A 26,663-nucleotide genomic window follows, 5' to 3' on the forward strand; every position below is an offset into this window, starting at 1 on the left:
CACCCCAGATAAAGATGGAACCTCCTACACTGTGTCATGTAGAAAATATCTCTGCTGGGATATTTTTTATCGTGCCGGTAACGTTGGAAGCCATCTGGACCATCCAGGTTAAATTTATTTCTCATCAGAGAAGAAAACTTTCGTCCACTTTTCTACGTCCCATGTTTGGTGCTTCTCAGCAAAGTTTAAGCGAGCTGTTTGGTGTTGTGGAAGGAGGCGTGTTCTTTGATGACGTTTACGATTTTTAAAGCCTTTCTCTTGTAGATGCCGTCTTATTGTTCTTGGGCTGCATTCTGCGTCCGTAAGGGCCTTAATCTGGTTCGACGATCAGTTGGTGTCTTGCCGGTCAATCCATCGAATTCGCTGACGAAATTTTCTTGGGCCAACCACTTGAAATTTTCGTTCGGTATCCCTCAGATTCTTTTAAGAAATTTGCAACAGCAGTTTTACTGCGCCCAATCTCACCAGCGATGGCACGGTAAGAGAAACTTTGTTTTGCAGCTCGACAATTCTGCTACGTTCAAACTCTGTCAACTTTTCAGCCTTTACCATGTTTTTACCCAATTTGACAGAGGAGATGTCAGTGAGAGATGTTGACAACGCTAATACTTGAACACAAATGACTAAATTTCATTACGTGTTTACCGATTAACGCTTCGTTTCAGTATCGTCTTAAACTTTTGACCAGCTAGTATTTAGGCTAATTTCATAGTGTTTACATTTTCCATATTAAATGCTAAATAAAGTTTTCTATTTTCCCTTTTCTTATTTTCATCTTTCAAAGCTCTACTCAAATAAGTGGTTGAGTCTAACAACGCAAAGTGCATATTTGTTCTTTATTTTCATTGGTCTTAAGATTTTGGCCAGCAGCGTATCTTCCTCTAGTATTCTGGCAAAACGAAGACGGGCCAGGTGGTTAAGGCACTCGACTGGTAATCCGAGGGTGGCGGGTTCAAATCTCTCTCCTAACAAACATGATCGCCCTTTCAGCCGTGAGGGCATTATAAATTTACAGTCAATCCCACTATTCTTGGATAAAAGAGTAGCCGAAGAGTTGGCGGTGGGTGGTGATGACTAGCTGCCTTACACTGCTAAATTAGGGACGGTTAGCACGGATAGCCCTCGAGTAGCTTTGCGCGAATTTAAAAAAACAACACAAACAAACTCGAAGATACTGAGGATGATGTATTCAACATCTAAACGTAGGAACTGACTCAGTTTACACTAAAAAATAGTATACAAAACCTATTATATGTATCCAAGAATATGTTTACAGTGAATTTTAAATATCGTGGATGACTTGCATGAACTATTGTAAAACACAACAAATATGGCATTTCTCCCGTCTTAACATATCATTCTGGAAACAAAAAAGTAAAAAGAACCAAATATCATGAATTACATCGCGCATCTAAAATCCAAATTCAATTGATACGAAACGGTGTAAAAACGACCCTGGTATATTATTTGCAAGTACGTAAACAATAATACTCATATATATGGGTTTAAATTCTCCTTAGACACATGACGGTCCTCCATTTGTATAGCTATGTGCAAGGATGTGGAAATTTTGATACTGGACAAACAAGATGCCTTTTAAATGGTGTAATTGAGGAACATCGTAGTCATGTAAGAAGGTGGAAATAGGCAATTCCTCTGGACGCCACTTAGGAGGCCTGAAACATTAAATCGACTGCCCCTCTATAGTTGAATCTAAACATTTACAATCTGATACTCAAAAGAGAGAGAAAATGCGTTGACAAAGACTTATTCTTAAACTGGGGGATATCTACCCTCACGGATTAACTGCACGCTTTTTACTTTTGTAATGTTATCAACGTTATGTCTTCATATGATTACGGAACTTATTACATCATTTTTATATAGTTTCAAAATTTTGTCATAACACCATAAAATTGTAGACCCTTCTTGGGACAGCGGTAAGTCTACAGATTTGCAATATTAAAATCACGGGTTCGATTCTCCTCGATGGACACAACAGATAGCCCGATGTAGCTTTGCTATAAAGAAACACACAGAGAGATAAACATAAAATGTTGTCCTCCCCACAGTGGCACAGCAACATATCTGCAGACTTATACCGCTAAAATGCAGGTTTCGATACTCGTGGTGGGTAGAGCACAAATAGCTCATTTTGTAGCTTTGCGCTCAATTCTAAACAAACAACCGAATCCTTGTTATAATTTTGTACTGTAGAACGTCACATGACTTTTATAGTATTGTTAAAGATCTATAAATACGGCCAATTACAAGATCTGTTTTGTTTGTTTTGAATTTCGTGCAAAGATACTCGAGGGCTATCTGCGCAAGCCGTCCATAATTTAGCAGTGTAAGACTAGATGGAAGGCAGCTACTCATCACCACCCACCGCCAACTCTTGAGCTTCTTTTATACCAGAGAATAGTGGGACTAACCGTCCGTCACATTCTAACGCCCTACTACTGAAATGGGAATTCGAACCCGCGACCCCTAGATTACGAGTCGAACACCTTAAACCACCTGGCTATGTCGGACATTACAAGATCTATACTTTAGACACTTGTTGTTTTGTTATTGTTATATTTTTAAGTTTCAGGACCTGATTTTAAGCACAAAAATGCTAAAAACCATTTATTAAATATTAAACAGTGTTGATAAATATACGTTAAATAAAGAATATTCAAATTGTGTTTCATTTTACTTTTGGTTTACTAATACTCTTACTGTAGATTGTTTTCATGTCCCTTCAATTTTTTTTACCTGGGAATAAATTTATTTTAGTTTTTGAAATACGATTTTTTTTGTTCTACTCTCCTACATGCGATAAAAAACATCAACTTCGTTAAAGACTGTTTTTGCTCAGTGTCTTCTGAATAAAACTTAACAAATAAATGGTAACTATGGGTACTTTCCCTTTACCAGACTTTCTAGCTAAAAAGGTGTTAAGCTGTTACTTTGTCGTAACCGATTAATGATATTTTATCGGTCATTAGACGATGGTAGGGAAATTTATACAAAGTTTTAATAACACTTGATTCGCACTGTCAATAACTCAACAGAAAATAAACTACTAGCTTTTTATGTAGCATGTAAGTAAAGTTTTATTTCATTTTTTTGTGAGAGTTATTTTAAGATTTATCAGAATTACCGCTAAAAAAAATCGACAGCAACCAAGTGATTAATCAGTGAAGTTTAATTAGGCTACGTTTTTGTTTAATCGTATCGCGTTATTTAACTAAAACGTCTACGTTGTTCAGTAATTTCGCTTTTAGTTTTGGTTTATGTCGATTTCTCGGTGTGGTCAAACTTTACTATTAATTATATGCTCAATTGAAGATAGAATTTTATTTGATGCTTAGACTATTCGATCCGGTTTCTTAAATGATGAAATTTTTGTGGTATTAATATAACAAATAGTATAATTCTACGAGATAATATTTATAAGCCTATTTGAAAAATAAAAGTGTTTAATCGAATGAACACCAATTAGCATTTAAAATACAGTTTGGTAACTGGAAAGAGAGGACGTTGAAAAGTGAACATCTTACAGATTTCTGAAAGATATTTAATATCTATATCATAAATTTTAGTAAATTGAGCTAAATAACCCTATGATATCTGTATAAAATAATTTTCATAAATAAAAGTAAGACGGTAAAAAGTTTTTAGTTTAGAGTTTAGTGGAATAAATTTGACTACTACGTTAAAATACGATTAGTAAGTTTAAAGGTAATTTAGGCTTAGGTACATTTTAACCTGCTGGTAAATCGTGAAACAGGATAGCTACATTGCTTTATTAAATAAATATAATGTAAAAACTACTTTATTTTCTTTTGTTGTTTTAATTCCAGCTTGTACTGCTATATAGATAGGATATAAATCAGGCTAAATATATTTTATTATTAACGTTACTTACATTGTTAGTTTTAATACATTATTTAGTTCTACTTCTAAATTCTATATAATTAAAGATAAAGTTTAGTGTGAAAAGAAAGTAGTGATCAAAAACAATATTTGTTCTTAAACGTTAGGCTTAACAGTACCAATGTTAATAATAGACTACAGGTACTTGGCATTAAGTATTTATTTTCAAGCTATACGTAAATATGAATGATTAAGAACAGTGTAAGAAATAAGCACTCAGTTTGTTAAGTGCAATTGGTGCATTGAGTAGATTTTTGGGGGAAACTCAGAACTAGCGTGTATTTTTAAGGAAACTAGCTGTGGAGATGTGCAATTTTTGTGTAGGAGAAGGCCTGGCATAGCCAAGCGCGTAAGGCGTGCGACTCGTAATCCGAGGGTCGCGGGTTCGCGCCCGCGTCGAGCCAAACATGCTCGCCCTCCCAGCCGTGGGGGCGTTATAACGTGACGGTCAATCCCACTATTTGTGGGTAAAAGAGTAGCCCAAGAGTTGGCGGTGGGTGGTGATGACTAACTGTCTTCTCTCTAGTCTTACACTGCTAAATTAGGGACGGCTCGGTGCAGTGGGCTAATAACCTACTCACTTAAATACTTGTTGAAGAATCCGCAAGCTGTTGCGGCCCTATGTTCCTAGATGAAATCTAATGGTGATAACTAGCTAACTGGTAACTATAGGAGAAGTTGGACGCTATTTTAATTAAAGTAGAGGCAACAGATAAAGTGAAGAGTAGACTGTTGGAAATGGGCAGAATTTCAAGAAAAGCTTAAGCGTTTACATGCAAGGTAGGCATCAGTTTACCATAATGTTCAAAAAGTTAGAGTACTGTTAGAGTAAAAAGTACTGAATTAATCATAGTGAGCTTATTTTGCTAAACAACAAATTTCAGCCCTTGGTTTCTGCAGATTGAGGAACTACTGGAGCGAAGGAAGACAAAAGAGTCAGGGTAGCTTATAATTATAAGTGATTTCTTGCAAAACATGTGGACAGAATAGTCTGTGGGGAAAATAGGGATAAAGTAATCAGGTTATGTTATCCAAAGGTGGAGGATATAACAATAAAAATGTCAGGAATTAATCTTGTTATAAATTGATTACTAAAGCTATGTGCTAGGTTTAGTTTAGTATGTAAAGATGAACAGATAGGCTGGTTGGACTTGTGGGATCGGATCAGTGTAAGAAAGGAACTATTTAGAAAAGATAGGTTACATTTAAATAGGATAAGGGCTGGCTTGTTTGCTAAAGCTATTAACTCAGCTGTAAAGGAAGTTTCAAGCTTGGACTAGACAGTGGTAAACGACGAAACAAACTAAATATATAATAATAAGAGACAGAGAAAAGTTTAACATAGGAAATGAGTATGGAGGTTTAGTACAGGTACAGTATATATGGAGTATAAGGTTAAGCGTAGTTGTTACTACTGTAATGCTAGAAGTATAAGAAATAAAATGGATGATTTTGGAGCATTAGTAAGAATGGAGGATTTGATGTAATTGAAATAAATGAACTATGGTTAAACACAGATGATTTTGATGACAAAACATTCTTTGAAATACAAAGCTAGAGGCTATTTAATAGAAATAGAGTATTAAAGAGGGTAAGGAGTGGCTTTACATATAAAATGCGAGTTACATCCTTTTAAAGTTGTTGATATTAAAAATAAGAGCAAGGGGATTTAATTTATTTAGGTTTCTATTAGTGGATAAAGAAGATAAAGGCTTTTAGTGTGAATTTGTTACATCAAATGATATTGAGGAAATTAGTGACAAACTTTACAATGAGACAAAGATTTCAGTTGTTAATGTGGAAACTTGTATAAAGATATTTTTTTAAATATTTAAAGTAAACATATTCCTTATAGAGAGAAAAGGATAGCAGCAAGTAAAAAAACACCAATTTGGTTCAGAAAGAGGTTAAGAGTTAAAATTAAAGAAAAACCTGATAAATTTAAGAAATTTAAAATAAATGATATGACAAAAAACTTACAAAATTAAAGAATATCAAGAAAGTTGGTGAAACAGAAAATTCGAACATCGAAAAGGATGTACGAGAGAAGAATGGCCGAAAATGTAAAAATTAACAGTGAGGTTGAAATACATTAGGGGTAAACACAATGTTAGAATGAGGGTAGGACCTTTTAGAGATGATAGATTATGGCTAGTATCTGATGATTATGAGATGGCTGGATTATTAACAGTGAGTTTGAAATACATTAGGGGTAAACACAATGTTAGAATGAGGGTAGGACCTTTTAGAGATGATAAATTATGGCTAGTATCTGATGATTATGAGATGGCTGGATTATTAACAGTGAGGTTGAAATACGTTAGGGGTAAACACAATGTTTGAATGAGGGTAGGACCTTTTAGAGATGATAAATTATGGCTAGTATCTGATGATTATGAGATGGCTGGATTATTAGATTTTGTTTTTTCTTCAGTTCTTACTAAAGAAAATTTAAGCACCATTTCATGTCTTGGACAATTGATGAATGGAAACGAGATCAAGCAAGATGACTACATTAAAAAGTGAGAAGTTTAAATAAGGCTTCTGGCCCAGATAATATTTCCCCAACGGTTTTGAAGGAAGTTAAACATTGAATATGTAAGCCACTTACTATTATGCTTTGTCAGTTCTTGAATAGCGGACATGTACCTAAGGATTGTAAATTAGCTATTGTCACTTCTATTTTCAAGGGGGTTGAGTGATAACAAGACTGTCCCAGTTGATATGACGGGTCTATTAGTCTCACATCACTTGTGTGAAAAGATGCTTTACAAAGTAATTTAACAAAGTTTAGAATTTTATTGGGGATTCAACATTATTTTGCCTTACAAATCTGTTGACATTCTTTGAAAAGGTTACTGCTTATGTGGATGAGGGTAAAGATGTAGCTTTGGTGTATCTGGAGTTTTAAAAAGTATTTGACAAGGTGTTATATAAAAACCTTGCGAAAGGTTTCTCTATAGGTGTGGTAGATAAGTTACCAAACTGGATACAAGAGTGGTTAGATAGGAGAAAGCAGGGGCTGTTATAAATAGAGTTCAGTCAAACTGGGTTAATATCACAAGGGGGTAGGTTCCTCAGAACTCGGTAGAAGGACCTTTGTGTTTTTTTATTCACACCGATTATATAAGTGAAGGGATAGTTAACAAATTATTTAAGATTGCAGATGATATCAAGGTCTTGTATGTTGCTTCACAAAATAATTTAGGTCATTTATTGAGTTGGGCAAATAAATGGCAGATAGATTTAAATTATAATAAATTCAAGATAATGCATGTGGTTTGTCATAATTGAATGGAAATAACCTTAACAATGTCATGAAAGAAATGAATCTTGATGTAATAGTTAATCAGTCTCTAAAGCCATACAAACAGTATCTTGTTGCTTGTGGTAGGGCAAGTAGAATTTTAGGTTGTATCTACATAAATATTGAATGCAAGTTTAAAGCGGCTATAATTTAATTGTTCAGGCCTCTCACTGGTTTGGCCACATTTGAAATATTGTATTAAAAAAGAGCTTAGAAAATGTTTACAAGAATGGTGCCTCAAATTGTTTTTTCTTGAGAAAAGAATAGTCGGGAATCTGACTGAGGTGTTCCAGATTATAAAAGGAATTGATAATGGTCATGTATTATCTTTTTCCATATTTAAAGCGAGAATATTTAGGGAACAAATATAAGTTTCGGCAGGGTAAGAGTCATCTTCAGTTAAAAGTTTCATTTTTCTTACAGGATGGTTTACCTTTGGAATGGGTTGTCTTTAGATGTCGTAAAGGCAGTAAATTTAAATAAGTGTAAATAAAAGATTGGTAAATATGTAAATGATAAGAGATGACTTTAAGTTGTTTAAATTTATTTATTTAGAGTGTGGAACAGTCGAAATGGACCAATAGGTCCCCTGTTGTCCCAAGACTTTACAGAATGTAATTGTTGAAAATAAACTGTTTTCTTCTGTAATAATATTAGATGTCGCAAAAACAGTAAGAAATAAATGTTGTTTATTTCAAAATGACGTATATTATTGTAGGATAAAATTAGGAAGATCGTATAAAAGCTTCATACAGGTTCACAGAATTCTTTGATATGCATTGTTTACACTGAGTTATAATATTATCAAACATTGCTTAATATTAAGCAAGTGTATTTGTAACATTTCTGGAAGAACGTATTCGCATTATTTCAATATTTTCTAATATTATCAATAACTTCTTATTAAAGCTAATTAAATAAATTAGAACCAAAACGTAACTTAGACATTAAGGAATCAAATTAATAAATAGAGTACCTTGAATTATCAGTTGCATACCTTCACTATTAACGAAATATTAGTGTCTGACAAGGTTCTGCTAGCATATGATCTCTAGTTTCAAATCATTAACATCGAATCGATAAGCAATACAAAATAATATTTATGTGTGTAAAATTATTAGTGAAAGGTAATAATAATTAAAATAATTATCAACACTTTAATCACCTACTATAAATGACAAATTTCATTAAATTAGGTTTGAATGTATTTCAAAATCGAGTTTAATTGAGTGCTAGATGACAACCTGAGGGTTTTCCAGAGTACGTTTTCACCCCTCAATCTTTAAACCAGCAGATGGTATCAGTATCCTTCTGATTGTATACTGCTACACTGATATTCCAACTTATACTTTTCCTTGGTACGCCATATGGTATTGTTTTCCAGCAGGCTCAGTCTCTTTGAATATCAGTAAAAACCTTCTACAATTATCTGTTTTCGTCTTATTAGTTTGGTTTGGTTTGTTTTGAATTTCGCGCAAAGCTACACGAGGACTATCTAAGCTAGCCGTCCCTAATTTAGCAGTGTAAGACTAAAGGGAAGGCAGCTAGTCATCACCACTCACCGCCAACTCTTGGGCTACTCTTTTACCAACGAAGAAGTTCTTGTAAACCTCTCTACTTCATTGTTTAGCTTTTCATTTTCATAGCCTTTATAGGTATTTACAGTGTAGTTGCAATGGTTTCTGCCATTCATCATGATCCTACCTACTGTCTACACTTTTGTTGTAAATATCCTTTTGACAAAACAGTCTACACTTTTGTTGTAAATATCCTTTTGACAAAACTGTCTACTTGCGAATATTTGCTTTCAGCATATTGAGTAAATTTGGTTTATGGACTTCAATCTCTCACGTGGATGTAGTACAGAAAAATATTCGTGGTTCTGCAGGCAACTGACCTTCCATCATTGTCTTTAATATAAGTACTGGTGGAACTTTACCGCTTCAGGTTTCGCCTAGTCTTTACTTTTTTCTGTTTGTACTGATTTATAAAATATCTTTGACGTCATACGTTTATTTCTCATTGAAGTGTTGGGTGCATATGATGTCTGGTGACGAAAGATTACTTCTGTCGTAGCTGTATAGACTCGTTCATCTATTATTGTTTCTCGAAGCGCCTTTTAAAGAGTTCCATGCTAGATTGGTGTGTACAAAATCGCTGTGAGACTGCGATACTCAAGATGAGATTGATTCGTTGTTGGGAGTACGTGGGCTACACACTGAAAGGCTTATGAAGTGTAATAGGGTTTTGTTGGATGTGGCTGAAGAGCAATTCGTGACCTGTTTTAAACAGGTGATTTCTACGTTTTTAATCTTACCTAGCTGTGTTTCACTAATACTCATCGTCGGTAGCGTATAATTTAGAATAGAGTTGATAACATTATGATTGACATAAGCAGACAGCATTTTTTATTCAGTTTCCTGCCGCATGTTTCAGGGTATTTAAAGATTTGGTAGTTCTGTTTATCATGATATCAGTTTGTTTCGAAATGAAAACAATACATGCATATCAATACTAAAACTTAGTGATTTAAAATACAATTGCAGGAAAATCAGTATAATTTTTTTCTTATCCTTCTTATTGATATTACTGAATAAACACAAACAAATGTTTTTATAAACAGTTTTTCAATGGTTACAGTAAAAGTACGTTTAATATAGAGATAAAACAACATAAGATAATGAAAACTTGACAGATGTTGAAACTGTTATTTTTCGTTAAGTGATATTCATATATCATAAATATTGTTATCTAATAGACACAGTTTTAAACCAAATAATTGTTTTGTTTGTAATTCAGCACAAAACAATGGGCTAGCTATGCTTTGCCCACAGAGAGTATCGAAACATGGATTCTAGCGTTGTAAGTCCACAGATATACATCTGTGCCAGTGGGAGGGCTAAATCAAGTGAATTGTAATGCCATCTACTATCTTTCATAACTGTTTTTCTTTCATTGCAGATAATATATTTCATGGCAAAACTCTACAATGCCTTTAGATGTTAACTGTGATGCTGAAGAAAAATCTGTTTTTATGATTTATTTAGAAGTTATATAATCCTTCTCAAAGAATTTAGGTGTGACCTGTTTGTGGTAAGAAGAAACAGAAGCGAACATTGAAGGTTACTCTATTGACATTCGAAACTATATTTAAAGAAAACTGGTGTGGGAAGCATATCATATTGATATTTTATCACTCACTCTTAACATGTCCTGCTGTGTATTCATCGAATGTGTCTTATTATGCTGAAAATAGCACATCTTTATTTTGTTTTACCTGAATGTCGATATAAATCAAGGTACATTGACAGCACCTTTTTCTTGGAACGATCTAAAACATACTAGACTCTTAAGTGGTTTTCCTAATCCACAATCGAGGTATCGACATCCACTGTCCACTTGTCTATTTAAAGTGGGCCCGTATTTCGTTTTATAAGATTAAGAACAAAATATATGTTATTTTTAAAGACATTTTCTCATGACTAGTTACAGAGTTTACAAAAATAGTCAATATATTTACTCTGAAATAGTTCCACAATACGGCCTAAAATATATTGCATTTTGCAAATATTTTATTATATTTTTGTTATAATAATTAGAAAAGATAGAAGCCGAAAACAGATAAATTAAATGAAACAGGTTAATTGTTTAATACAGGGAGATTTTGTTTTGAATATTTCGCAAAGCTAAACGAAGACTATCTGCAATAGCCGTACTTAATTTAGGGTTAGAATCTCCGTCACACCAAACATGCCCTCTCTTTTAGCCTGGAGGCGTTATAACGTGTGGTCAATCACACTATTCGTTTTTAAAAGAGTAACCCAAGAGTTGGCGGTGGGTGGTGATGACTAGCTGCATTCTCTCTGGTCTTACATTGCTAAATTACGGACGGCTAGCGCAGATAGCCCTCGTATAACTTTCATGTGAAATTCAAATAACAAACAAACCACTCAAAAATGTTTGTTTGTAATTAGGCACAAAGCCACATAATGGGATATCTATGCTCTGTCCACCATGTGCATCCAAATTTCTTTTCTAGCGTTGTGAACTCGAAGGTATACCGCTGGGAGAGTTCACTCGAGAGAGAGTGCCGTTTTATTAAATAAGCAAACATAAAACAAATGCTTAAAAATTAACATAATTATTTATTGGGGTGGATCCTTTGCAATATTTAAGTAGACATATTTAAATGCCTTATTTACGAGCCCTGGATGTTCGATTGCACTCAGATACTAGTAAAGAATCTAAATGAAGATTATACAATTTTGTTGTTTAGGATAATTTCGCAGAGAACGGTCAGAGATTGACCACAGATGGTTGATAGGATGCATAGTCAGTGAATGGCCTTGTTCACATTTATGATATATCAAACTACCTTTGCTGTCACTTCATGCACTACCAGCTTTGATTGTCTAAGTTTCCAAATGGCATGACAAGCTGAAACGAAAAGACCAACATTTTTTTTCATCTTCGAATTGGTTTCATGAAAGTTCAGAGGAGGGTGGCCACTGATCAAACAAAAAGAAGCGTCCACTGGTCAATAGTTGTGAATGTCTCATTTAAAAAAGTGAGTGTCAGAAAATCGAGAAGGGTGTTATAGCAGCTGTTAATGTAGTAAGGTTGTTCACAAATAACTTTTATCAACATATCTGAAAAGTTACCTCTTAACAGTTGGTTCTCACCTGTAAGCAATATTCTGTTGAAATGAATGTCATACTGACTTATAATGTTGAGAATAACGGAAACAGAGCTTTCATTATAAATTTAGATCACTAGTTTACGAATTTTTACAGTTTGGTGATTCAGGCGATTACGTTATACTGTGACTGATAACCGATTAAAGATCAATAAAACTGCACCTGTATTCCAGTGACAAGATCCAATTATCGTTATTTTGTTCTAAAATATTACGACTTTATTCTCAGGTGACTACGAATACCGTTTTAAGGTTAGAAAAAATTCGGGAATCTCACAATTACTAGTGATTTTCTTTGAATCGCTCTGAAATCCACCCAAAATTAGATTTTGTAATTATTTAAATTTTCATGCATAAAAGTACCGGTAATATTAATACTGTCATGACTTACGAATCTCACATGGTTTAGACTTCATTAAAGACCCTCGTTGGGTAAAAAAAGGAAAAACCTACAAAACACACCCACTTTTCCATCAATTTATTAACTCAAATCAACGAATAAAAAATATATTCTTAACAATAAGACGATGGACGTACCAGCTACTTTCAGTTATGGACTAAGTTTTCGAATGAACACTGTTTGTTTTTTTTATAGATAATACATTCATCTACGTTTAAGATACTGTCTAAGTGCAGTGATGAAAAACGCCTAGACTAATCCCACTTTTAATGTTTTAAAGAGTTATTAATAAGTGACTAAATATTTTTATCACTATACTGTTAGGCCTTAAAAGGGTGTTGAACGAGCACTTGCTGTTGGTGAAACGACTGTAGATCTATTGCAAGGATGTCAAGCGTTGTACCTAAGCAAGTTCATAAATCTGAGTTTGTGTAGTAAAAATATTATAGACGTTTCAGCTATGATCATGCTTAGAGTGGCTAAAATTCTGTATATAAGTAAAAGAGTTTATCGACCAATCACCAAAAAAAATACGAGATAAAGTTCAAAGTATATTAAATCATTTGTGATAGTTTGTGATAGCAATTAAGTTAGAGATGTATGAACCTTCTAATTTTTTCTACTGTCGAACAATGAACCTAGATACTGATATTATATATCAATTTCACTTATCTTAATAAGAAGGTAGCTATTTTTTTCTGAATTAGAATACAATTATTTACATTTAAAGGCTAGTAGTATCCAAAATTTGGAGAAAATCAAAATTAGTTATTTTTATTGAGTGACATAAGAAATAAAACTTTGATCCCACATGGAAATTTCATCAGCTTTAGTTGCAATATGGACCATAACATTTAATATACTCTATCATATCATTAAGCGTGATATATATAAACTGGGACTAGGTTTTGATCCTTGAGGAACCCCATAGATAGATTCATTTTAGAATAGCGTTTGATGCGAGTTTTTTTACAAAAATGATATGATCATATAGATAGTTATGAGGATATAAAATAAATTTTTCTAAGAATCTCTATCGATAAGTGTCAAAGACTGCTCAAGGTCTAAGATCACAGTTACGACTGATTCTTGGATATGTACCAAACATTCAATGGTTGTTCTGTTTTTGTGAAGTTCAGTTTTCTGAAAGTAAGTTACATCATTGTACAAAAGAGCAAAAGAGGTAACAGTTTATCATACAACTCATGATTTTAACAACAAAATAAAATAAGGAATAACCAGGCATAAAGTATTGAAAAAAGCCTTTAAACTTGTTTCACAAACTGTAATAAAGTGAAGAGTTTAGAGATCAGCTTAATGTTTTAGTTCCACATTATAAGCATGTAAACTTTGAACATTTCAATATAAGATGGTTGGTCGTCACCATGTAGACTTCGCAAAAGTAAATTATCTTTTATAATCTGAGTAGGAAAATACGTAATTCAAAAGTTTTTTGAGCAGTCTTTAATTCGTGCAGCATTTGTATAAATATAAATACAGCAATTAATTACTTTAGCAATAAAAGCATTAACATCTAAGCAAGGAGAAGATAGTCATAAATTATCAGTTCTAGTTTGATTAGTAGAACTGATAATAATAGCTAGAATAGCAACAAATCATAGGGAGGTAGGCTTCATAGAGATTTTGATGAATTACACAAATCAATAGGGAGATGAGAAGGTTCAGTTTTTACCACTGCCTGATGAATAGCACTGAGATAAACCTTGGGTAGGTTTATGTAGCTTATTTTATTTCAAAAGTAATTTGAACGTTTTGTATCTTTGATAAACATAAAACACCCTCTTATAGTCGCTTAGAATATACGTCTATTTCTTTTCCAGTGAATCTATGGGAATATTTCAAGATGCAGATATGATTCTTTTTTCGTTGTTTTAGCTTTAAACGACTTTTATAAACCTATATTTAATATGTTCATAAAGTATACATCATTGTTCCAAAGCAATATTAGAGTAGTTAGCTTCATTCATAAAAACTTCAGGTAATGTAACCAAGAAATTGATTAATAAATTAAGAATATATATGCAAATATATATATGCAAAAACAGGTTGAGAAAATATTTTACGTGGAAGAGCGAACAACGTTTCGACCTTCTTCGGTCATCGTCAGGTTCACAAAGAAAGAAAGAGGTAACTGATCGGAAGCTGACCACATGTTTGGAAGGAGTGTGTAACTGAGTGTCGGAATGTAGAGGGCGGTGTTAGATGTTTGAATATATAATTTTATATTATTTATTATATTTAATATAGGTATAAAGACGTTCCTTTTTGTTGGTTTATTTTGGGTTTAAGTTGTTGTATAAGTAAGGCTTCTTTAATTTTGCGTTTGTTTATGTTTGTTTCTTTATTTAGTATTTGCGCGTTTTCTATGGTTATGTTGTGTTTGTTTGACTTGCAGTGTTCGAAAACGTGTGAAGGTGACTTTTTATGTTCTTTGAATCTGGTTTCCATTTTTCTACTTGTTTCTCCAATATACAAGTCGTGGTAGTTATCACATTGTATGTTTCGTTGTATAAGTCCGTAAATCTCTGGTTTAATGCAGCGTGCCAGTTGATGGTCTAGGTTCATTTTTTGTTTTTGTAAGTCATGTAGTTCTTTGTATTTTGTGTTCAACATGGCTTTAAGTAGTTTTTCTGTAAATTTCGGATAATGTTAGTGTATTTATTAAATTTTTTTGAAAGTTTTACCTTTACAAAATTAAGGGTTAGTTGTTTTTTTCTACATTGTTGAATGAAATAGATGTCATTTTTCTATTGTTAGTTCTTTGGTTTAAATATAGTTATGCATTTAATAATATATGGAAAAAGGTCAATGAGTTCAAACGCCATAGATGCAACCTGAAGTTGTAGTACTTAGAACAGTTCATTACACTTCTGGTTGTCATTAATCGAGTTTCTAGCTAGTGGGGTCATTTGTTCTCAATTTCAAGCTTCTCTGTTTCTAAAGAGCATATCGATAGATTATTATGCTTGCAAACTGAAGTTTTGGTAAGGAATTTTAGGTTTTAGTTTTTCTTATATCAATGTCATTAAATTTAACTAAAAGAGGCGCTTGGCCAATTAAAGAAAGATGATGACGAAAGAAAATAAGGAAATTTGGAAATTTTCAACTTTAGGATGCTCTGGATAGCTGAAAAGCGGCACATACAACGACGATATTGTGATTGTCACAGATCTTCATATCTAGCTTCTTATGATCTGCATAAGAAAAATCAAAACGACTTTTAAGTTGCTTTAATACTGATGTCCGGATCATCTCTACATGGAGAGCGGTAATGCGCTCTCAGATATGACAAAAATATGTATGTTAGTCTTGAACTATGTAGGACCTATTTTCACTTACATAAAACGTATTTCATTAAGTGTCGTCCTGTTGTAAGATAGGTAAAATTAAATTACAATGGAAATTCCTAAATTGGGTTTTGACCATATTCTTATTGGTAATAAATACTTATTGGAACTAGCTTACGAAATATTTTTGAATTCACCATCAGATTTTATGAATAACATAAAATAGTCGAAATCTAATTTCACCTTCAATAAATATTTTATGATATATATATACCAGGTCATCCCTTAAGTAATGTCCGATTTTGAGTTCAGAAAGAGAGAAAGGATTTCAAATGCTTTTGATGTTATTTAATCAATAATGTATGTTTCATTATTATTAATTACTTTCTGCCAACGATTCATAAGCTTCTGAATACCACTTCTATTAAATTTTTGGGGTTTTGAGGAAAAGAATATAGAGCGAATAGTTTTCACATCTTCATGTGTTCCAAGCTCTATTCCATCAAAATACCTCTACAGATAGAACAAAGTCTGGAGAATAAAAATGATGTGGAAGTTCTTAGTCTAACTCTTCAGTCTTTGCAGATGTGACCTTTGCTGTATGGAGCCATGCATTATCCTGGTGTAACACAACACCTTTATGATTGATCAAAGCAGGCCTCTTTACGTTCAGTGCAACATTTAAGCGCTCTAACTGTTGACAATAGAAGTCTGATGTAGTCGTTACATTGAGTGGCAGCAATTCAAGGTGAATCACACCAACAATATTCCACCAAACGCTTAACAATACTTTCCTGTGGTGGAGGTCCATTTGGGGCTGTGATTTAGCCATTTTACCTGCACTGAGCCATTGTCTGCGGCGCTTAACATTTATTTAATATACCAATTTTTCATCTTTAGTCACTAACCTTTCCAAAAGAGGTGAGTTACGTTCACGAGAGTGCAGAAAAGTGCAAATGTTCACTCTTGCTCTAAGGTTGGTTTCTGCCAAATCATCAGGACCCATTTTCCAAGTTTTGACACCTTTCCAAGCTGTTGCAGATGTCAGTGAACTTTTGAATGGGTTTAATTAAGCTTTTGTGCTAGTTCTTTAAGAGTTACAGCACAATATTCATCAAGTGCAGCTATAAGCAAGTCATCATTAAACTCAACGGGGCATAAAGATGTTGTGTTACACCAGGATAATGCACGGCCCCATACAGCAATGATCACATCTGCAAAGATTGAAGAGCTATATTTAGAAATCTTTCCACATCATCCTTATTCTCCAGACCTTGCCCCATCTGATTGTCATCTATTCCAAAGTTTGCAGAACTATCTTGATAGAAAAGAGCTTGGAACACAAGAAGATGTCAAAACTACTCTCTCTACAATCTTTTCCTCCAAACCCTCACAATATTATTGAAGTGGCATTCAGAAGCTTGCGAATCATTAGCAGGAAATAATTACTAATAATGGAACTTGCACTATTGGTTAAATAACATAAACAGTGTTTGAAATCCTTTCTCTTTTTCTGAACCTAAAATCGGACATTACTTAAGGGATGGCCTGATATATGGAAATCACTTTTTTAAGGATTTTCATACTAAGACATTTTATCGTGATTTAATAATAAAAATAAAAAGTCATATGCATTTGTAAAACTCTGATAGATTATTGTTCTTAACTAGAATATTACGTATTTATCCAGATATTCTGTGTACATCAAAGGAAATTTCTTTGGTTATTTCGTTTCAATTTCACTTTCTACGCTTCTAGGCTAGTTTATTAAGATCTCTTGGTACATCTGTAGAGCATCCCGTTTACTTTCATAAACCACATACCGATTTGACTATATATCATAAGACTTCTTGTGCCTTAAAAATGTGGAGAAGTATAAGGTCAGAGCATTATTTACGAGACATTAGTTAAGAGTTACAATGAAGGTTACATGAAATGTCTGCCTAGTAAGTGTACCGTTTTGTGAAAATGTGTATTTAACTGTCTCTTGAAAGGCACCTGTCATGCAATTCTATCAACAAGAGAAATCGTACTAAAGCAAAATGAGACATAGGTATGAAAAGTGCAACAGAAGTCAAACTGTGACCCAAATATTTCAACAGTGTGTATGGACTGACAGACTCCAACCTTAACAGGAACAACATTTTAAAAACAGTCACTTGGCAGTTGTCAACCAGTCCGAAAACTATTTATCTCATAAGAAAACAGAATCGTGACTACAACAGTGCTTAGGATGCAGACTGCGGACAATAGTTGGAATTGCATGTTTATGGATTTAGTGAATTCAACTTCACATTTTGTATTGACGGTAGAGTTAAATATAAGGACCTTGATCTGCTGCTCTTAATCTTCTGGAAATGGTGTAATGATATGGGGAAGTGTTTCGTGGCAGGGATTTGGGTTTGATTTGTTTTGAATTTCGCGCAACGTTCTACGAAGGCTATCTGCGCTAGCCGTCCCTACTTTAGCAGTGTAAGACTAGAGAGAAGGCAGCTAGCCATCACCACCCACAGCCAACTCTTGGGCTACTTTTTTACCAACGAATAGTGAGATTGATCATAATATTATATCGACTTACGGCTGAAAATGAGGAGCATGTTTGATGTGATGGGGATTCGAGCCCGCGACCATCGGATTACGAGTCAAGCGCAATACCTACTTGGCAATGCTGGGCTGTATTTGGGTTTGAATCCTTTAGCGTATTTAGAATGGCAGATAACGTACGTTGTGAATCAGTGAGCTTTTGTCAGTCGTGTTCTCTTTTCAAATCTACGTTTCTAACGTGATTGGCAAAAGCTCTTTCAAGACGAAGACGAAACTAGTCCAGATAATTATCATGTCAATAGGTAGTATAACCTGGTTTTAATTGGGGGAAGGGGCCACAACAGATTGTCATAACAGAGGTGTCATTAGATAATTTGTGGAAGAGAAGCAAACAGTAATAAGGAATAAATTCATGGTAATAACGTGTGTTAACGTTTCAGTACAACAAATGTTACTATTCTGTTACAACTTAGCAGCCACTGTTTGTTTCTATCTCTATATACATCGGAACTACTGCACAAGTAAACAAATCGAAGTAGAGATGTTAGTAATTTAATAACAGCAGTAGAACTCATAACTCTCAATGTTGACTACTTGTCTAAATAATTGTTTTAGGATATAAATAACAAAAGAGTTTCCGAAATGATATTTTTTGTTATAATTAAAAGATTAATAAAGCTATTTGCTCTGTATTATGTGATTAAAAGTGTAGAATATACACAGACATCTATATAAAATGTGCGTATACAATTTACAAAGAATATTTCTGAAATGTATAGGAAGAGAGACGGTCATAAATTTGTACGTGTTTACAAATAAATGTTGCAATAGTAATTTGTTAGTCTGCTTATCATGCTATGTTTGGACACGTAACAACAAATGAGTAGCTCACAATACATTTATTACATTACAGAGATATATTTCCCAGAGTTTCTGGATTCTGAAAAGCTGTAACGCATTGCAATTTCTCGTTACTTATGACTTTTTTAGTTTACTATAGTTTTCCTGCATACTAACAAAAAAAAAATATATTTTTGGGAAAAATGTATCCAGTATGAAAATGTATGCTTCTTAATTCATTGAAAGAAAATATACGGGAATTAATTCATTGTTATTATAAAAGCATAAAATATTATACATAGTCTGACAGACAACTAGCCTTTTCCGTAACGTAGTGATAGATATTTCACCTTGTTTCATGTTTAAACTGATATAAGGCAAACTATTGAACGATACTGAACGTTTAAAATAAAGAAGCCGTTTTAGACTTGTGACTTCCAAACACAGAATGTTTCTCAACACCTTTATCGATCTCCTGCTCAGAGACAGCTTGTGGGAAACGACATTTGATCCTTTACCGTGTTATTTCTGTCAGTAAATGTACTCGTCCTCTCTCTCTCTTTTCAGGTTCACCTCACTTGCAACCATTCCTGTCAGTAAATGTTCTATTCTCTCTGTCCAGGTTCAGCTCACTTGCAACCATTCCTGTCAGTAAATGTTCTATTCTCTCTCTCCAGGTTCAGCTCACTTGCAACCATTCCTGTCAGTAAATGTTCTATTCTCTCTCTCCAGGTTCAGCTCACTTGCAACCATTCCTGTTAGTAAATGTACTCGTTCTCTCTCTATCCAGGTTCAATTCATTTGCAACAACTCCTGTCAGTAAATATACTCTCTCTCTACTCTCAATTCAGTTGCAACCATTCCTGTCAGTAAATGTACTCTCTCTCTTCACGTTTAACTCACAATCATTTCTAAACATAGATTTAGTTTATCACATCCATTTGTGCAAAATGGTTTTACTGAAATGTAAATAAGAGAAAATTAATATAAAATTTTACGTAAAATCTCAGTAGCATATGTTCCTTCAAATTGTTACTAGTCAGTAGTAAGTGATTTATATACATTTGGCAATTTTTTTTACATATATATGACATTCTCTTACAAATGTTGGGTATTCGAAATGTTATTAAAATGATTAAACTTAGCTTAATGTTATCACTAACCTATATAATGTATTCTAATGGAAACTATGTTTAAATTTAAACAAATTTGAAGTCTGTTCAGTCTATTCAAATACATTAATAGAAATAAGTGTATAATACAATAACTGTAAAGTATCAATTTTTAGCTTTAACACTTTACCGTTGATTATTGTCAGTATTTACCTCTTTTCCTTAATATTAATGGAAATGAAATTACTGGTCTCTTTCTGACATACTTTATTCAATCAAGGTAACACCTGTTATTCGTTCTGGACTTTGAGGGCCGGGTATGCTTTAGTGGTTAGCGTTCTATAACTGAACACAGGCTTACTTTTGTGACCAGTTAATGCAAAAACACGCTCTGCCGATTGGGATTGCGTTGGCCTTGCACAATAAGAATGATTGTGTCATATTCCAATATTCGGTCAGACAAGTATAGCCACAGCATTGTCAGTTGGGGTTGTTGAATAGAGGTTTTTAATCCAGTCTACCAGTTGAAAATTAAAGACAGCAATGTGCGCATTTCTGTTTTATTGTACTCCTAAGAGGCCCGGCATGACCACGTGGTTAAGGCGCTCGACTCGTAATCTGAGGGTCGCGGGTTCGAATCCCCGTCGCACCAAACATGCTCACTCCTATCAGCCGTGGGGGCGTAAAAATGTGACGTTCGTCCCTACTTTAGCAGTGTAAGACTAAAGGGCACAGCGGCATGTATGCTAATTCACGCCACTAAAAATCTGGTTTCTGTACCAGTAAATGAGCAGAGCTTTGTGCTTAGTTCAAACTGACAAAGAAAATTTTGCGATTTTTATTTATAATTTTCAAGAAGCTATACATATATAAAACACATTACACAAACTAAAATAAAAATATTTTATCACACATTCACAATATTTGGGGATTTTCTACCCTGTACCTGAAATGTTATTACTATAATTTCTAAAATTTTAAATGCAAATTTAAAGACCGTGAGATAAACTATCTCAACAAACATTTGATGTACTACAGATGTTTTTAACATTTTAATCTATATCATTGATTTTGCGAGTATGACACGAAGCTTTATTAATAATTAATATCCTGTCACAAGTTTGTTGCCATCAGATGTGTACGTTGTACCTGATAACGTCCAAACGCTAACATCTGTGAAATAAAGAATAATTAAAGTTAAACTGGCTAGCAGTCTAAAACACTGAAACCGTGAAGTCTGTTCAACATGAACAGATATTTCTCGATTAGACAAACTTGCCTTCCCATTATTATAACGATGTTTTGGGGGAATTTTTTTCTTATTTGAAGGCTAGTATCTTATAGTGTTTTATTCATGATGTTTGAAACAAAATCCACGTTGGGTCGACTGCACCACAAGTTTACAGTTAACCTTTACCTAATAAGAAAACATAATTCTCAACTTTGAAGCACTTTCTCTATAAACATTTTTTTTAGTAAGCTGTGTATTTTTCATGAGAATTTTTTGAAAAGAAATACGTGTGTGTGTCATTTGTCTTCTTTCATTTATAGAATGCACCTGGTGACTTAACGAATTTGTTTGATTTGTTGAATTTCGCTCAGAGCTACTAGAGGACTACCTAAGCAAGTGGTTCCCAACCTTTTTTATGCCTCGCACCCCTCACAGTAATTTTTTTCAATATATAGGACAGTACCCTTAATATAAACAAAAAACTGAAATAATAATCAGTGATGTCGAGAAACCCACTTGTTGAGAAATTTATATGTAAAAACGGCTCGTTTGGGTTGAGAAAATATTTTACATAGAAGAGCGAACAACGTTTCGACCTTCTTCGGTCATCGTCAGGTTTACAAAGAAAGAGGTAACTGACCGGAAGCTGACCACATGTTTGAAAGGGGTTGTGTTACTGAGTGTCGGAATGTAGAGGGCGGTGTTAGATGTTTGAATATATAATTTTATTTATTTTATTATATTAATATAGGTATAAAGGCGTTCCTTTATATTGGTTTATTTTGGGTTTAAGTTATTGTATAAGTAAGGCTTCTTTAATTTTGCGTTTGTTTATGTTTGTTTCTTTATTTAGTATTTGAGTGTTTTCTATGGTTATGTTGTGTTTGTTTGACTTGCAGTGTTCGAAAACGTGTGAAGGTGACTTTTTATGTTCTTTGAATCTGGTTTCCATTTTTCTACTTGTTTCTCCAATATACAAGTCGTGGCAGTTATCACATTGCATTTTGTAAATAATGTTGGTGTGGTGCTTGTCAGTGTAGTTTTTACATAGTATAGACCTCAGTTTTGTGCCTGGTTTTTGAATAAATTTGGTATTAACTGGGATGTCATATTTTGTTACTAATTTTTGCCAAATGTTGGTTATTTGTTTGCTGATGTCAGGAATATATGGTATACAGCAGTATATGGTTTCGTGATTTATTGATTTGTGAGATATATTTACTTTTGTTATTTAATTTTGCTTTTTGTCTAGGTGTGTGCGTGTAATGTTTTGTACGGTTTGTGGAGGAAACTTATTGATGTTGATGAAGTATTGTTTTATTTTGTCTAATTCGTCGTTAATTTTATCTGGCGAGCATAGTTTTATGGCTGTGTTTATTTGGTTTCTTAGTATGTTGAGTTTTTGTTTTGTTTCATGTGCTGAGTCCCAAGGAATGTATAGTCCAGTATGGGTGATTTTTCGGTGGATTTCTGTTTTGAATTGTGTGTCGGTTCTTGTAATTTTGAGGTTAAGGAATGTTATTTGATTGCTTTCTTCCTGTTCACATGTGAAGTTAATGTTGGGATGTATAGAGTTAATGTAATTGAAAAAAATTAAGTATGTGTTCTGTAGATTTGAATCCCGCAACCGTGTCATCTACATATCTGTACCAGTATAGTGGTGGATGTAATGCTGTGTTAATTGCTCCATGACTTACAAAAACAAAAAATGAACCTAGACCATCAACTGGCATGCTGCATTAAACCAAAAATGTACGGACTTATACAACGAAACATAAACCAAATCAATACTAAGAACGACAGAGACAAAAAGATCTGCCACAACAAAAAAACTAGAAAAACTAAGATGCAAACAACAGAAAAGACACCAAAACGACAAACCGTTGACTAACCTCATAATTAACAGATCCGACCAACAATTAAACACAGACGATACATCTACTTAACAAAGGACTCAACTTCGCAATAGCACCTAGGTACATTCCAACCATAGAAATCAAAACATGTTTAGAAGACCTAGCCAGGAGACTTGTGATACTTTCTACAGAGAACAACAACAAGGAAACAACCAAAAACAACCAACAGAAAGAAGACAACTTAGATAATTTTATTGACATCCAACAGCCAAACTTCCCAGGTAAAATAACAAATCTATATTTTTCAGAAACATCTAAAAACAACATCTTAACGATTTTTTCAAAGAATTTTCTCACAAAACCATCAACATAATTTCACAAAACAGAAAACTAAAAAACAACCTTACAAAAAGAGACATTAATTCCATTAAAAAACCTAAAACAAGACAAAAACATAAAAATTCTAAAAGCAGATAAAGGTAACGCTATAGTCATAATGAACACGAATGAATACATCCAAAAAATGAATAACATCCTATCAGACACGAACAAATTTAAACCAATACACACAAATCCAACAAAGACACACAAGACGCAACTGAACAAATTACTACTACAAATGAAAAAAGCCAACACAATTTCACAAACACTTTATTCCTACCTACGTAAAACCGACTCACGCACACCACAAATATACAGCATCCCTAAACCTCACAAACCAGATTGTCCATTACGACCAACAATGTCCACAAATGAATCGTTTAATTACAATCTTGGTAAATACATAGTATGGGCATTCTCCAAATATGTAACATCAGCCAGCTCATTCATCAAAGACTCTTTTAATTTCAAGTCTAATCTAAATCAACTTAATCATAAAGCCTTAATGGCCAGTTTCGATGTTATATCCCTCTTTACAGAAGTTCCAACCACTGAAGCCTGCAAGATAGCCTTAGAACTCTATATCCGAGACCCTAACCCAACCATAGAAATTCCCAGTAACCAGTTAGCAACCCTAATAGAATTCACCACGATAAAGACAAACTTCATGTTCAACAACCAAAACTATATACAAACAAATGGCCTAAGCATGGGCAACCCAGTATCACCAGTTCTAGCCAATATTTTTATGACACAAGCTGAAACACAAGCAATTAACACAGCATTACATCCACCACTATACTGGTACAGATATGTAGATGACATGGTTGCGGGATTCAAATCTACAGAACACATACTTAATTTTTTCAATCACATTAACTCTATACATCCCAACATTAACTTCACATGTGAACAGGAAGAAAGCAATCAAATATCATTTCTTAACCTCAAAATTACAAGAACCGACACACAATTCAAAACAGAAATCCACCGAAAAATCACCCATACTGGACTATACATTCCTTGGGACTCAGCACATGAAACAAAACAAAAACTCAACATACTAAGAAACCAAATAAACACAGCCATAAAACTATGCTCACCAGATAACATTAACGATGAATTAGACAAAATAAAACAATACTTCATCAACATCAATAAGTTTCCCCCACAAACCGTATAAAACATTATACGCACACACCTAGACAGAAAGCAAAATGAACCAACAAAAGTAAATATATCTCAGGAATCAAAAAATCACGAAACCATATACTGCTGTATACCATATATTCCTGACATCAGCAAACAAATAACCAACATTTGGCAAAAATTAGTAACAAAATATGACATTCCAGTTAATACCAAATTTATTCAAAAACCAGGCACAAAACGGAGGTCTATACTATGTAAAAACTACTCTGACAAGCACCACACCAACATTATTTACAAAATGCAATGTGATAACTGCCACGACTTGTATATTGGAGAAACAAGTAGAAAAATGGAAACCAGATTAAAGGAACATAAAAAGTCACCTTCACACGTTTTCGAACACTGCAAGTCAAACAAACACAACATAACCATAGAAAACGCGCAAATACTAAATAAAGAAACAAACATAAACAAACGCAAAATTAAAGAAGCCTTACTTATACAACAACTTAAACCCAAAATAAACCAATATAAAGGAACGCCTTTATACCTATATTAATATAATAAAATAAATAAAATTATATATTCAAACATCTAACACCGCCCTCTACATTCCGACACTCAGTTACACAACCCCTTTCAAACATGTGGTCAGCTTCCGGTCAGTTACCTCTTTCTTTGTGAACCTGACGATGACCGAAGAAGGTCGAAACGTTGTTCGCTCTTCTATGTAAAATATTTTCTCAACCCAAACGAGCCGTTTTTGCATATAAAAAAACTGAAATTTTATCTCGCATCCCCAAGGAGTGCAAGCACCCCTGGTTGGGAACCACTGATCTAGGCTAACCGTCCCCAACTTATAAGTGATAGATTAGATGAAGGCAGCAAGTCAACAGTGCTCAACCGCAACTCCTAGGCTATTATTTTATCAATTAAACATACAGTTGATTGTCACATTGTAACATTCTCACACGGTTGAAAGAGCGAAGATATTTAGTGATTGGTATCGAACCAACAGATTGCAACCCGAGCGCTGTAACCACTAAGTCATCTCAGATCCAACGATAAATCTAAGGGCCTATAACTCTAAACATTGGGTTTCAATACTGATATCGGGTAGAGCACAGACGATAGTTCACTGTGTAGCTTTGGGCTTAATAACAAACTGAAAAAAATCGTTTTATAACCGTATTTGATAATACAGTTTTATGATGCAAGCACCTGTTGTTGTTTTTTCAAAAAACAAACATCATTTAAACGAAAATTAATTATTAATGACAGTACTCTGAGAAATGTTGGAAGTCTTCTTATTAGAAATAATTATATGCGGAAAATATACTCATGAGCCGTATCCACACGTTTGATTTAGTGTGCAATTTTGCATCTTATAGAAAATGTGAATATGAAAGTACATGAATTTAAAATACCAAACGCTATACATTAAATAATACTTCAATATTGTCATTTATCTCGATGCAACACAGAATTACTGACTCCAATTCAGTTAAGCTACCAGTTGTTGTTAGATATAACAAGAAAAAAACGTACACACATACACTCACACAAAGGTCTAATCTATATCAGGTTACGTAAAACAAAGTAAAACTACTTACAATACAGACTAGCATGTCATTCACAGTGTGCGCTACGACTGACTCACTGCACATACCGGATGCTGATTCCCAGACTTGATGGACTTACTGTTTGTCAGGCACTGTACTCTGCTCTTCAGAAGATAACTTTGTCTTGTTACTTGGAATCAACACTATTTCATTATTGATCTTACGAAGTTCTGTACGGTGTTTATTGTTCTCATACGTCTATATATTCGTATGTGTGTTTGAATGTATGTGTGTGCATGTGTACTGAAGATTCTTCAAAAATTCTTGAACTTAAATGATAAAAAAAATGA

General features: G+C 33.8%; 1 long non-coding RNA gene across 1 annotated transcript in view; it reads right to left on the reverse strand.

The window, feature by feature from the left end:
- The window catches only part of LOC143230893 (uncharacterized), a 40,194-nt gene extending 13,746 nt beyond the window's left edge, over positions 1-26,448 (reverse strand). Inside the window, exon 1 of the long non-coding RNA XR_013016668.1 lies at positions 26,365-26,448. This is a non-coding gene — a long non-coding RNA (uncharacterized LOC143230893). The remainder of the gene's footprint in view (positions 1-26,364) is intronic.
- Positions 26,449-26,663: the final 215 nt, after the last annotated feature.

The sequence above is a fragment of the Tachypleus tridentatus genome, chromosome 10 (assembly GCF_004210375.1).
Source record: "Tachypleus tridentatus isolate NWPU-2018 chromosome 10, ASM421037v1, whole genome shotgun sequence".
NCBI classification, from domain to species: domain Eukaryota; kingdom Metazoa; phylum Arthropoda; class Merostomata; order Xiphosura; family Limulidae; genus Tachypleus; species Tachypleus tridentatus.